This window comes from Carassius gibelio, chromosome B17 (assembly GCF_023724105.1).
Source record: "Carassius gibelio isolate Cgi1373 ecotype wild population from Czech Republic chromosome B17, carGib1.2-hapl.c, whole genome shotgun sequence".
In the NCBI taxonomy this organism is placed as follows: domain Eukaryota; kingdom Metazoa; phylum Chordata; class Actinopteri; order Cypriniformes; family Cyprinidae; genus Carassius; species Carassius gibelio.
This window is the reverse complement of record NC_068412.1, coordinates 6,604,819-6,617,222: the sequence shown is the minus strand read 5'-3', so window position 1 is coordinate 6,617,222 and position 12,404 is coordinate 6,604,819. Positions and strand designations below refer to the sequence as shown.

The following is a 12,404-nucleotide window of genomic DNA, read 5'->3' as shown; positions in this document are numbered from 1 at the left end:
GATCTTTATTTAAATCGTATTGATTTTTGGCATAAAAGAAAAATCTATAATTTTGACCCATACAATGTATTTTTGGCCATTGCTACGGATATACCCCAGCAGCTTAAGAGTGGTTTTGTGGTCCAGAGTCAAATAAAAATAAAAGTGATATATACAAGGTCTCTGACTCTGCAGAATGAATAATCAATCCAAAAGTCCTTTGTCATACCTCAACAGGGTATTGTCTCTTATTACTTTGAGATTGCTATGTTTTTGTGGGATAATTATGTCCGTGGTAATTAATCACTCTCAGAGAAAACAGTTCCCTCCATTTTAATTCCTCTCCAATAGAGCACTCATCAGTTAAACAACTCGGGAAAGAACAATCACAAAAGTAGGCCACCACTGAGTTTTTTTTTTTTTTTTTTTTTTTTCACAGCAGTGCACACAATGCAAAAATTCCCCAGGAGGAGCAGCATTGATCTACTGAAAGCTGCATAAGTTTTCTATCCTGGGGAATCAGTGTGATAAAAGCGTCAGTGTGAAACTAATGCACCAGAAATGCCACAGTTGCCGCCCAATGTCTTTGCGGGAACCTTTGTTTGCTGACACTGAACTCCAGTAAAACAGGGGTTACTCTTGGCTACATGCAAGACTTAGAGACTAAAGTTTTCCTTTCTGCTGAAAACAGGGCACGCCGGCTTTCTGAGTGTGTACTTGGTGTGTCAGCCTTTTATAGGCTTCTTCTAAGCACAATGCTCTCTATGAATATATTCATGTAACATCTTTTCAGAACATAGGTCTCCTTAAGCCTGCTATTTTTGTTACAGAGTATGGGGCTCTGTACAAATGACATTACATTGGGGTGTTCAAAATATGACATGTATACTGTGGTTATATTGCATGTTTGTTTTTGTCATAAGCTTGTTTTATCTCAGTCTCCCTGTGGTTTTAACTGCATTGCATTTGTCATGGAATTAAATGTAAATTCGATTATGTTATTAATATATATATATAAAAAAAAAAAAAAAAAAAACATGTATAGTTAAATAAGTAACTTATTTATTTGTAATCATATTTTACTAGTACAAAGAATAATGACCTCTGTTCTATTTAAGTGTGATATTGCATTTTTACAACAGTCCAGTGGCATAGTAAATAAATAAGAAATAACAACTGGGTGTCTTAAAAAGACATTTTTTTGTGGGCAGAACTACATTCACCATGGATTCAAAGCTCCGTCACTAATTTGAAAATGCCACTTTAGAACTAGTAACAAAGAAACATTGAGTTGCTTCATTGAAAGCATATTCTGTTATGTAGAGTAGAATATTATGAGAGAGATTGACTAAGTGATAACCTGCATCTAATTCTGAATCTAAATCTATCTGTATATAATCTGCATCTAAAACTGCATTTATTCTTAAACTATAAAACATTCAATAAAACATTCTGTGACACAATAATTGTAGAAATAACATTTTACCAGCACTTGACACTGAGCAATGACCTCATGGATCAGGCCAATTTTGATTGTACTGTTGTGTTTGTTCTTATTTAGTGTGAGCACCTTTTGGGGGGCCTTTAGCCCTGATGTGCCCAGTAATTATCCTGAGACCATCTGCATTTTTGAGTATTTGCTACTGCAAGGAATTGGTCCTTGAATCTAGAATTAACCAGTTTTGTTTACCTACTCTACAGTGTTGAGGGTCTTTTTCATAAGCGTGTTGATTATTAAAACCACGCACAGCACAACATGCAAATCTATGGATTGTTTGCCCCTTATTACTGGATTCTGTGTCTTCAAGCATCTGCAGTGTTAATTATATAACATACTTCCCTTGGGTCTGCCTATCTTTGCATAAACAAACAAATTCAGCGACACAAATACATGGGGTTCGCAAATGAACAACAAGTGCAGCTGCTAGATGCCAAACGTGCTTTGTTTGTGCTACACAGCTTCAATTAAGGAACAGGAGGATGAGACCCTTGGTTGATAGCATCTTATTTCTGATTGTCTCAATGAGGTGCTATAGAACATTCCATATATAGGGGACTGCAGTCGCTTTCCTCTGCTGGTAGTGTCTGTCTGAAGTCACAAAAGGCAAAGCTTTTAGCATGCTGCTATATCTTTAACCATTAAACATCTCTGTAGCCTTACAATTTTCTCTCTCTCTTGCCTCTCCCACTCTGTTTTTCTGTTCTCTCTTCTTCCATATGTATTCCTCAATCATTTTTATTTTTTATTGTATTAATCTCTTTCTCACAAGCTCAGCTTCATACGTTTGAAAGGGTCTTCTGGCAGTTGTTAATTAGCTTTTCTATCTGTATGAAAGTGGAAATAGAAGGAATGCACAGCAGGTTGGCTGTGGAGAAAAGGATTTTGGGATGGCTTGGCAGATTGTAAAAAAGACTGTTTGGAAAATTCAGTTCTGTGAGCTGAACTTGTTGATCTTGACGCAGATTATTTCCTGTTTAATCTGTTGCTTTTGTTTTCTGCATTTTTTCTGCATATTAGTATTAACAGTCAAATTAATAGTGGTGATAATAATAATAAAACATAATAATAATAATAATAATAATAATAATAATAATAATAATAATAATAATAATAATAATAATAATAATAATAACATAATATTTTGACAAACTAAATAATATTCTAGCTATATTATAAGCTAAATTATATAAATTATAAAGTATATTAATTTACAAAAAAAAAAAATTTGTGTGTGTGTGTGTTACTTACTGTCTTACTTCTTCCCAATGGCTTTTTTACCTTCATATTTGAGTCACAAGAGTGAGTTGTGTGTTGCCAGAGGTGTTATATGTTAGTGAGGTATTGTGAATGATGAATGGAGCTCTTAGGTCTGCTTAAATCTGCATCTTTAACATCGATACACAGGAACTGTAGAGGTGGAGTGACAGCCATAAATCATAACACTTAAGAACATACTGTGCCATGCTCTCTCAAAGCATTAGGGGGTTTTATGTCATTTCTCCACATTAGATTAGCCAAAAGGTAGGGGGTGGACCAACCCCGCCTCCTCCTACAGAACCAGGTTCTTTTACTGAGTGGACAAGTAGTTTTTTTTGCCATTTTCAAACCCTCTCAGGCAACAAGCTTTCACTCTCTCAGCTGTTGTGATATGGGTGCCATCCCTTCAAGTCGAGGCATGTCTGGAGGCTGTGTGTGGGATGCTCATGGTGGGTTGATGTCTGGCAGCCTCAGATAAGAACAGGACCTGGTTTTCCCACCCGCAGGACCTGGAGGGGGGGAAGAGTTATGGACTGCATCAATGGTGCTGTGCTAAAATGTATTGAGGATGTGGGCGGTAGAGACTGGTGCTTCTGCGGCACGGCTGTGACAGGAAATCCCCTGGGATATGGTCTTTAAGGATGTACAATGTACATGTGCTGCGTAACTAGTTATGGAGGGCTGCCAATAGGCAGTTACATACTAGAGCCCATGGTAAAACATTATAAATAAATAAAAAAAAAGGAAATGGAAACAGATACTCTAACCACTGCACATACTGATGATATGTCATCATACTGTAGATTAAATATCTTTCTTTGTTTGTTTTTTTTTTTTTTTTTCTCAGCTAAACCCCTTAGACATTAGATATATTTACTTGAATTATTCCCAAGATTATATGTTTATTTTAATAATCGGTTGTAAGATTAATAAGGGGATTAAGATCAATATAAATCAAAGGGGACTGAATTACAGTGAATAAGAACAGAATTAGTATGCAAATTATTCAGAATTCATATTTAACACTTTATCATCTATTTGTCCACCGATAAATTAAGATTAAGGTATTTTATCAATTCTGGACAAAATATTATCCCGTGGCCTACGGTAATAATATCATACAATTATGATAACTGATTATGAGCAAGTTAACAGAATCTACAGTTTAAGGCAGTAACTTGTAAGCACACAGCACAAGACACTGGTATGTAAAATCAAACAAGACTTTACTGAACTACTCTAATACACACAAACTAAACAAAAGAAAACACACAAACATTAATTCAAAGAGTGACAGAGACAAGTGATGTTATTAACACAGGGTGAATGGAGTCCCAAATGTCTAGCGTTAGACACTATTTCTTGACCGCAAACTCAGAGAATCAATCTACCAGCACTTTAATCTTAGTTCGTTTTCTTAATAAGATTTGCACCAGTTTCAGCCAGAATTAGGAGATAATGTTTTACTTGCATTTGGATGCTACTGTGGGCGCATTGCCAGAGACGGAATCTCTGATGTTGATTGGCTGGCCGTCGGTTGATGATGTGTTCTGAGGGACAGCACTCGTGAGTGGTTGGTTGGCTTTGTCGGGTGGCGCTTCGTTCGTTAGACTTCCTGGATTGTGGGTTGCTATGCAAGTCTGAAGCGACTCTGAGAGGGTTTTCTTTGACGAAGTTCAGCGAAGTATCTTACAGAAGAGTTGATGAGTTTTGAGTGAGCTCTTAGTGGTTTGAAGAGTACACGCTGGACGATGGAAAGGTCAACACGAAACATTGGCAAGAGCCAAAGTCACTGCAAGCAGGGCAAAAAAAGCGAGGCAAAAAAGCTTGTCACTGGGTTATAAGCGTGTCCATCTGACCCGTCCTTCTTAATGTGACAGCCAATCAGATATTGTCTTGAGCAGAACCTACGCCCCGTTCTCCGGTTCTTGCATGTAATTAGCGAAATGTCCATGTGATCGCGTGTGTCCAAACTTCTGAGAGTTTAGTTTAAATGCTTTAATAAACGTAATAGTTTAAATATGGTGCATCGAACCATTTTGGTCTTAAGTTTGGGGAACAAAGAGAAATTTTTTCCTGCTGTCCTGGCATCACTGGTATGAGATTAGTCAGGCACAAAAAGGGAAAGAGGGGACTTCTTGGCACCATGACTGTGTTTTATGATGCACTAATTTTTCGATGGGGAATTGTTCTGAACTGTGGAATGTGGTGTTGGTTTCTTTAATGAAATGGACTGTTCAAGGATAATCCTACATATCCCCCCTTTCAATTGGCGATGTTCAAGGTGAGGACATCACGAGCGCTGGAGAAAATAGGCAGAGAGAGAGAGAGGCATAGAGGTGTAATCTCAATTAAATTGGTCGAGTTCTCAGATTCGGGATTTGGTTCTGCTTTAATCCTTTGGTAGAGCAGGAAAGACCATAAGCTAACCACAGTAAAGGCGAACAGAGCGGTGTCTGCAGCCGACCAGGCACAAATTATCGGAGAACTGAGTGGCGGAAAACAAGTGTTTGCCTGTTTCGACTCGGGATCAAGGGTAACGGAGTGTTGTTTGAAATATTTTCTAGATTTTCGCGTTCCATTTGAGATTCGTTGCCTGATAGGTTATCTAAATCAAAGCTAAATCATCGGTATGGAGGATCTACGTACAACTGCATGGTTATAGTTATTTGAGAGGTTGCGAGATTGCCATGATGGATAGCTCACAGGACTCTGCATTCCACGTTTTTGCACATTGGACATAGTGAGTCAATCCTATCGTCAGGCCCTATACCAAGTTTCTGTAGGTTTAAGATTGATTAGGTGAGAGGAGTGGAGAGTGGAAGAGAAGGAAGGGAATAAAGAAAGTGAGCATTAGTTCTGACACTGTTGGGATACTAATTCCTTCTTGTTAGTTGGGTAATCTCAAAAGAGTGGGTGCATATCATTTGAACGACTCTGAGTTAGGCGTTTATGAAGACAATTGAGTTTTTCATTAAATGGGGTGTAGTGTGTGGTGAAATTAATCTGTGTCAGTCACTTTTGGTTTCCCCCTTTTCTTGTCTGTTGGAGACCAAGTGCCCTTTTATGTGGTTTCAGTGGACCCAACGTAGGACTGGCTCATTGCGCTTTTGGCTCATCCTGATACGGTATGCGACAGGTAAGAGCTTGTCCACGATTTCATGGGGTCCTGTCCAGTGAGGAAAGAACTTCTTTGACAGGCGATGGGGATCTGATTGTTGTGACTGCACAAAACTGTAGTACCACACTTTGTCTCCGATGTTGAGTTCTTGGTGAGAGGCCTGCTGGTCATAATAAGCTTTGTGTCCTTCTTCACTTTTCTTTAGTTTTTGTTGCATAAAGGCAAAGGCTGTTCTTAGATGGCGATGCAACTCTTCAAGATACTGGTGGGTGGTATATGCCGTGAAAAGGCTCATGTCACCTGGCTGGTAGAACAGGTGGAGCGGCAGTGTCATTTGCCATCCCGTCATTAGCTCAAAGGGTGGCACCCCAGTGGACTTGTTAGGAGTTGCTCTCATAGCCATTAGCACTAGTGGGAGCTTGATATTCCAATCCTTTTGTTTCGCAGACACATACTTCTTTAGCAGACTGACCATGGTTTGGTTTGGTTGCCGTGAGTAACCAGGGACCTTTTTCCAATAGATGAGCACATCATCGCATGCTTGGAAGAGATCTTGATGCTTGACAGGTTTGTTGTTGGATGTTTTGAACCCATTGTGTTTCCATATTGGTATGTGGCATGTGAAGTCTTTCTTTAAGGCTCTGAAGAGCTTCAGGCTGATGGCTGAGTTTCCGGTCCATAGGGCTAACACAGAGTCAGGTACTGTCACGCCTTGAATGTCTATAGCTGTCATCAGTTGAAAGCCATTTAAGACTGGTTCTGTGGTTTTGAATGCGCAAAGAAGATAAGTTTGACTCTTGCCATGTGACCCCAAGTTTGACACTTGCTTTAGTCTTGGGCTTGAGTTTTCGCTCAGTGAGCTGGAACCAGTGTCTGGGACTTGACGCTGCGCTTCTGTGGAGCATTGTGAGTGAAAGGGAAGGGGCTCCCGAACTTGGGCCCATATCTTTAGGTGCTTACAGTCTATTAAGGGCTCAAAGCGATTCAACAGGTCTTTGCCGATGAGAAAGGGGTATGTGTCCAATGGCGAGATGTACACTGGGTGTATAAGGCTCATTGGTCCAAAAGTCAGGTGGATTGGGGCCACCTGCTCAATCCACAGTCCCATGTGGGAATAGGCTTGAACGTTGAGTGCACACTTTTGAAGTCTGAGGGTTCCTCTGGTTCTTTTGGTTCTTTCTTGAATTTCTTTTAAGAGCTGAGTGGACATTAGGGTGCTGTCGGCTCCCGTGTCTACTAGGGCCTCTAGTTTGACATGATATTCTAGCATGATGGAGAGATTGAACTCCCTTGCCACACCTTTCTCGATGAGGTCACCAAGAAGTTGAGGAACTGGAGTTTGGGTTGAGACAGGTAGAGTGTTGTGGTTTGTTTGCTGTTGCTCGCAGGGGTGACAGACAACCAAGAGAATCTGAATCTGAATCTGACTCTTTATTTTCCCATTTCATGTACTCTTCATTGTGTTTGAATAATTATTTCATGAACATCTGCATCATTTCTTGTGAACTGATACCTATTGCTGTCTGTTGTTCTTGTGTGGACTCAGTGTGGGGTTGGCCTGATTGATGCCTGGGTGGATTTTGTCGTTGACCTCTTGGGCTAGTTGTTCCTGGGGGCAAGTGTCACTTTCATTTAGACGTCCAGTTGGCCTCCCATGAACCTTTTGCTCCTGAGTTTCCATATGATCGTGACTGGTCCCGTGATTTCTCCAAGTGGTGTCCAGATGCGTGTGGCAGGTTTCGTTCCTTGTGCCAGTGATTGTTTGGGTCTGACACTGAAATGAGAGTCCCATTCTTTTCTGAAGGAGTATTGTCTTTGTTCTTTAGATGGCAGCTTGGTGCTTCCGTGATGCTGGGTGCCCTCTAGGGCTAATCCTTGATGTTAAGCATTGAAATTACAAACTGCTGGTGGTTTGGTTCCCTTTTCTGAGGCCATCTTTTGTTTGCCATAGGCTTTGTGTGCCAAATCCCTCAACTGTTGTGTAGTCATTGTGCAAGGGAAGGCCATGACGCCTAGGTGGTGGCTTACTCCAGGATGGGGGTTTCTCAGGAAGAGGGTTTTGAAGTTTACGTCCTCCTCCATGTCGGGTTCATTGCGTGCACCAAAGTACGCTCGTCTGAGTCTGTTGTAAAAGGCTTGGTGTGTCTCATGCCGGCCTTGTTTGGTTTCTAGGGCAGCCATCAGTCCTTGGTCTGCCTCTGGGTCTGCAAATTCTTTAATTAGGGCTTCTCAGAGGAGGTGGAAGTCTGACTTGGTGTGTATAGGCTGTCTATCCAAAAAACTTCAAACCTCAGGACTGGATGTTGTTTGAAGCAAATAGAGTCTTTCTCTGTCTGTCACGTTAGATCTCATTTCCAAGTGGAAGTCAATTTCTTGCAGGTAGGCCTGGACATCTTCACTTCCTGCCAAATTTGGGGTGAATTTTTTGATGTTCCTGGCCAGTTTGTCAAGGTCTTTGAGTTCCAGGCCATGTGCAGCTTCATAGTCAGTTTGGAGAGGCCCCTTTTTTCTTGTCAGCAGGGTAGTACTCCTCCATGACAGCTGAATTGGGCTTTCGTGGTGATTCTTCACTTTCTCTTTGATGTGGCAATCCCAGCATAGGGGACGCCTAACCTGATTTTACCAAGTGAGACATGTTCCTGGGACAACATCGTTGTTGACCCTGGAACAACATTGTGATTAACCAATCAGATTTGAAGAACCAGTTTATAGATTTTGTGAAGTTTATGCTTAAAATCAGTGTTGGGTGTTTTTACTTCAGTGTCATTCATCTATCATTTCCTCTGATTTTAGGGATTACTCATGGTTAAGGTTAGGTTTAGGTGTAGGGATATGGTTAAGAATATATTTTTGGAGTAAAATGTTGTTCCAGGGTCAACAAAATATGTTGACCTAGGAACACATCGGACTTGGCAAAATCAGGACGTGCATAGGGGACACAGCTCTGATGGACAGGGGTGAGACCAGAGGACGCCTTGTTCTGGTTGGCTCAGGGTGCAGCTCATAAGCATGCTTGAGTTCCTTTCTGATTGAGTCGGAATCTTCTTTTACATAGTCAAGCTGTTGAGTCAAGCTGCTGATCTGATTTCGTGACCTTTCAAGATGGTTTTCAAAGGCCTTTATTCAGCTGTTTTTGTCTCTGAAGTCAGCCTTAGCCCTTTCCAGGAGCTTCTCTGCATACTGGAACTTGTTGGCCAGATCATCTTGGGCAGCCTTAGCTTGTCCTAATTCTCGGCTGGTGGTTGTCAGTGTTTCTTGAAGCCTTTTGATTTCATTTTTGGCGCCTGGCTCCACCTCATCAGAGTCTTCCTGTTGGTCCCGCGCTTCCAATTCTAACTGGTTGATTTGCGTGAGTCAGCTGGTTGATGCATTGTTTTGCGTGAGTCAGCTCCGCCTGGAGGTGAGCATCTTGATCATCGCTCAGTTTGAGTGAGGCTATCAGCATGTGACTCAGGGAGCCAGTGATCTTTGCAATCTCTTTGTGGTTGTAGCTGTTGTCATGATGTCAGAGATTCTGGCATCCAGTTGTTCTCTGTCATTGGTTGTCGGCAGCTTTGCATGTCACGACACTTAACCAGTTCTCTAAGTCTGCCCAGTGGGTGATGGGATTATCAGTGCGAGACATGTTTGAACACAATAGGGAAACCTGGAAAAGACACTGGCACAGATCTGTGAAAGTGTGTGTGAGCTAAGTTTGTGATGGGTAGTTAAGTGTTGTTTGCTGGAACTCTCAGCTTCCTTTTACTTGTACTGCTAATCATAGTCTCTGTGGGACAAAATAGTGCATACAGCTTAGATGAGACATCTAAGAATCGGGAGAGTGAGCAAAGACCAGACAAAGCAAGGTGATACTTAAAGATATCAGATAGCAATCAGAGCTGTAAAACAAATAACTACAAATAAAATAATAGTAATATTCTCTAGGAAGGGAAATAATTCAATAGAGATATTTTGGTTGCACTTTATTTTACAGTATGTGTACTTTCATGTACTTATAGTGTACTTACAGTGTATTTATCTAAGAAAGTTCTGGTAATACAAGATAACTCAATGGGGTAAGGTTAGGTTTAGGGGTAGGTTCAGGGTTAGTACGTAGTTGTTACATAGTTATTGTAATTACTATAATAAGTACATATTATGTACATGGGGAACAGGACTGTAAAATAAAGTGCTACCGATATTTCAATGAAGATCACATTGAAAGGTACCTGGAATCTCTTAATTCTGTGTATTATTGTTGTTATAACTTCATCCTGGTAGAAAGAAAGTGATGACAATAATAATGCTCCTTCTTATAGGATCGAAACCATACACCTGTTATGTGCTCTTTTTTTTTTTTTTTTTTTTTTTTTGGAATGTGTTAAGTGAGCGGTAATAGTTTACTTTTCCTCCTATCAATTTAATTGGCTTAAACCGTATAGGATGCCACATCTGAGAGGATATCATGTGGTGCAAGGAGGGTGAATTCACACAACTGTTGAAAACTTCAGAATGTTTGCAAACAGTTTATTTTGAAGACTTCCTGTAATTACTGATTGATTCTCACAGGTTCAGTTCCAGAAATATCATGGATAGAAGAGAGAAGAGCAGAAAAGACAAGGAAGGAGTTAAATGCAAGTGAGGGAAGGGATACTGACTCAATTAGCATGTGGATCTAGTTGACCAATAGTTATGCTATGGTTATATGCTAATCTACTTAACGTTGCTGCAATTAAAGGCTGCTTTTATTTGGTACCAGTGTTTTATCTATACATTTATGTCAATAAATACATACATACATTACTGCTCCCACTGAAGATAGGAGAAGGGAAAATGGAGCAGAAGGGAAAACAATACTGGCAATGGGAGATTTTGAAAACAAAATAAAATAAAATAATTATTGTCATCTCGTTATTTAAAACAAATGAACAATAAAGTTCCTTGTTATTTATTTAAAAGAAATGAGACTGACAGTGTAATCCAAGCATTAATAGTAATTAACATGAAAATGAACTGCCCATGACGGTATAGAATGAGAGAGAAAACAAATGAAAATGGGAAACAAACCATAAAACAGAGTAAATAAATAAAGTAAAATAAAAGAATTAAAATAAATGAGAAAAATAAAATAATACAAAAGTGAAGAAAATTAGAATGGCTAATCTAATTGGAAACTGGTTTACTTAACTTTGAAGTTCAAGATTTCCTGTTACACAATTTAAGAGCTATTTCCAATGTAATGCCTAGGGTATTGGCGATTACGATTAGATTTAACTCTAGTTAATTTTAGATTTGTCACAAATTAAATATTTCTGAGTCAATATTCCTTTAATGGGGAGAGGGAGGTGAAAAAGAGTAAAACATAAGATGGGGATGTTCACAGATTGTTAGAGTGGAGATGTGAAAAGGTTAAATCATTTCAACACTGCTACAAAACACACTGCATCCAGCATCCAGTAAGCCACACAAATGCTTGCGCTAACCTACGAGGCTAATGGCTTCAGCATAGACTTTCGTAAACACCTGAGTTGTTTACAACAGTGCACACATGCGCCCTTGAGGGTCAACCAGAAAATCTTTACAGACTTCCTAGTCACGGCTGTTACTATGGTGACGCACAGCAATATAGTTCAAGCCACATGTGGGTATGTCCGCGTGCAGACAAATTTCAAAACATTATATGAAATGGCGGCACATTTCAGCATTACACAAACAATGGGTATTCAGGAATCCCGTCGGTGGAGCGGGCGGTAGCGATGCAATTGTGTCCTAAGTCCGCCGCCTCCTGGCATGGAGACCCACTGCTCCCTTCCCGGGCCTGTAGGCACTCTGGTCTGTTCTGACCGGCAGTGCCTATGCGGCTTGCGGAGAAGCTGCTTCCGCCTTACATGCTATAGCGTTACTGCAGGTGCACCAGGCTAAGGCACTGAAGGACCTGCACAAGGGTGGTCACGATCCAGTGCTTCTGGAAGAACTCCGAACCGCCACTGACCTTGCTCTTTGAGCAATGAAGGTCACCGTGAGTTTGCTGGGTCATGCAATGTCCACATTAGTGGTCCAGGAGCGCCATCTCTGGCTGGGTCTGGCAGATATGAGGGACACCGAAGGTCCGGTTTCTCAATGCCCCTGTATCCCAGACCGGCCTCTTCGGCGACGCAGTCGAGAACTTGGCCCAGCAAGTCTCAGCTGCCCAGAACCAGACTGAGGCGATCCGACACATCCTGCCCTAGCGGGCAGCTCCTGCCTCCACCCACCCACCGGCCGCAGTGCCCCAGCCTGCTCGTCACCGAGGGCAGCCCCCTGCATCCGCCCCCACTCATACGTCGCATCTGCAGCAGCCTTCAAGTGGTGCCGTGGAGCTGGGTGCAGGCAGGCTGCCCCTCCCATCCTGGCCCACGTCAAACTTGGCGGTGAGCAGAAGAGCAATAGGCCCCGGGACGGAAGACCCAGAGAGCGGTAGCTGCTTTCTGGGGGATAGTGAAGGCACCTCTCCCTCCCCTGGAGGAGGGCCAGGCGGAGAATCTGGAAATCTCGACAGGAGAGCAATTTTCTCCCTCTCTGGGTCCC

At 41.4% G+C, this 12,404-nt stretch overlaps 1 protein-coding gene and 1 pseudogene across 1 annotated transcript in view; one reads left to right on the top strand and one right to left on the bottom strand.

Moving 5' to 3' along the window:
• Positions 1-12,404, top strand: part of LOC127976121 (leucine-rich repeat and fibronectin type-III domain-containing protein 2-like) — a 155,613-nt gene that overhangs the window by 118,139 nt on the left and 25,070 nt on the right. The gene's annotated exons all lie outside the window — the stretch shown is intronic.
• Positions 7,491-9,483, bottom strand: LOC127975997 (uncharacterized; annotated as a pseudogene).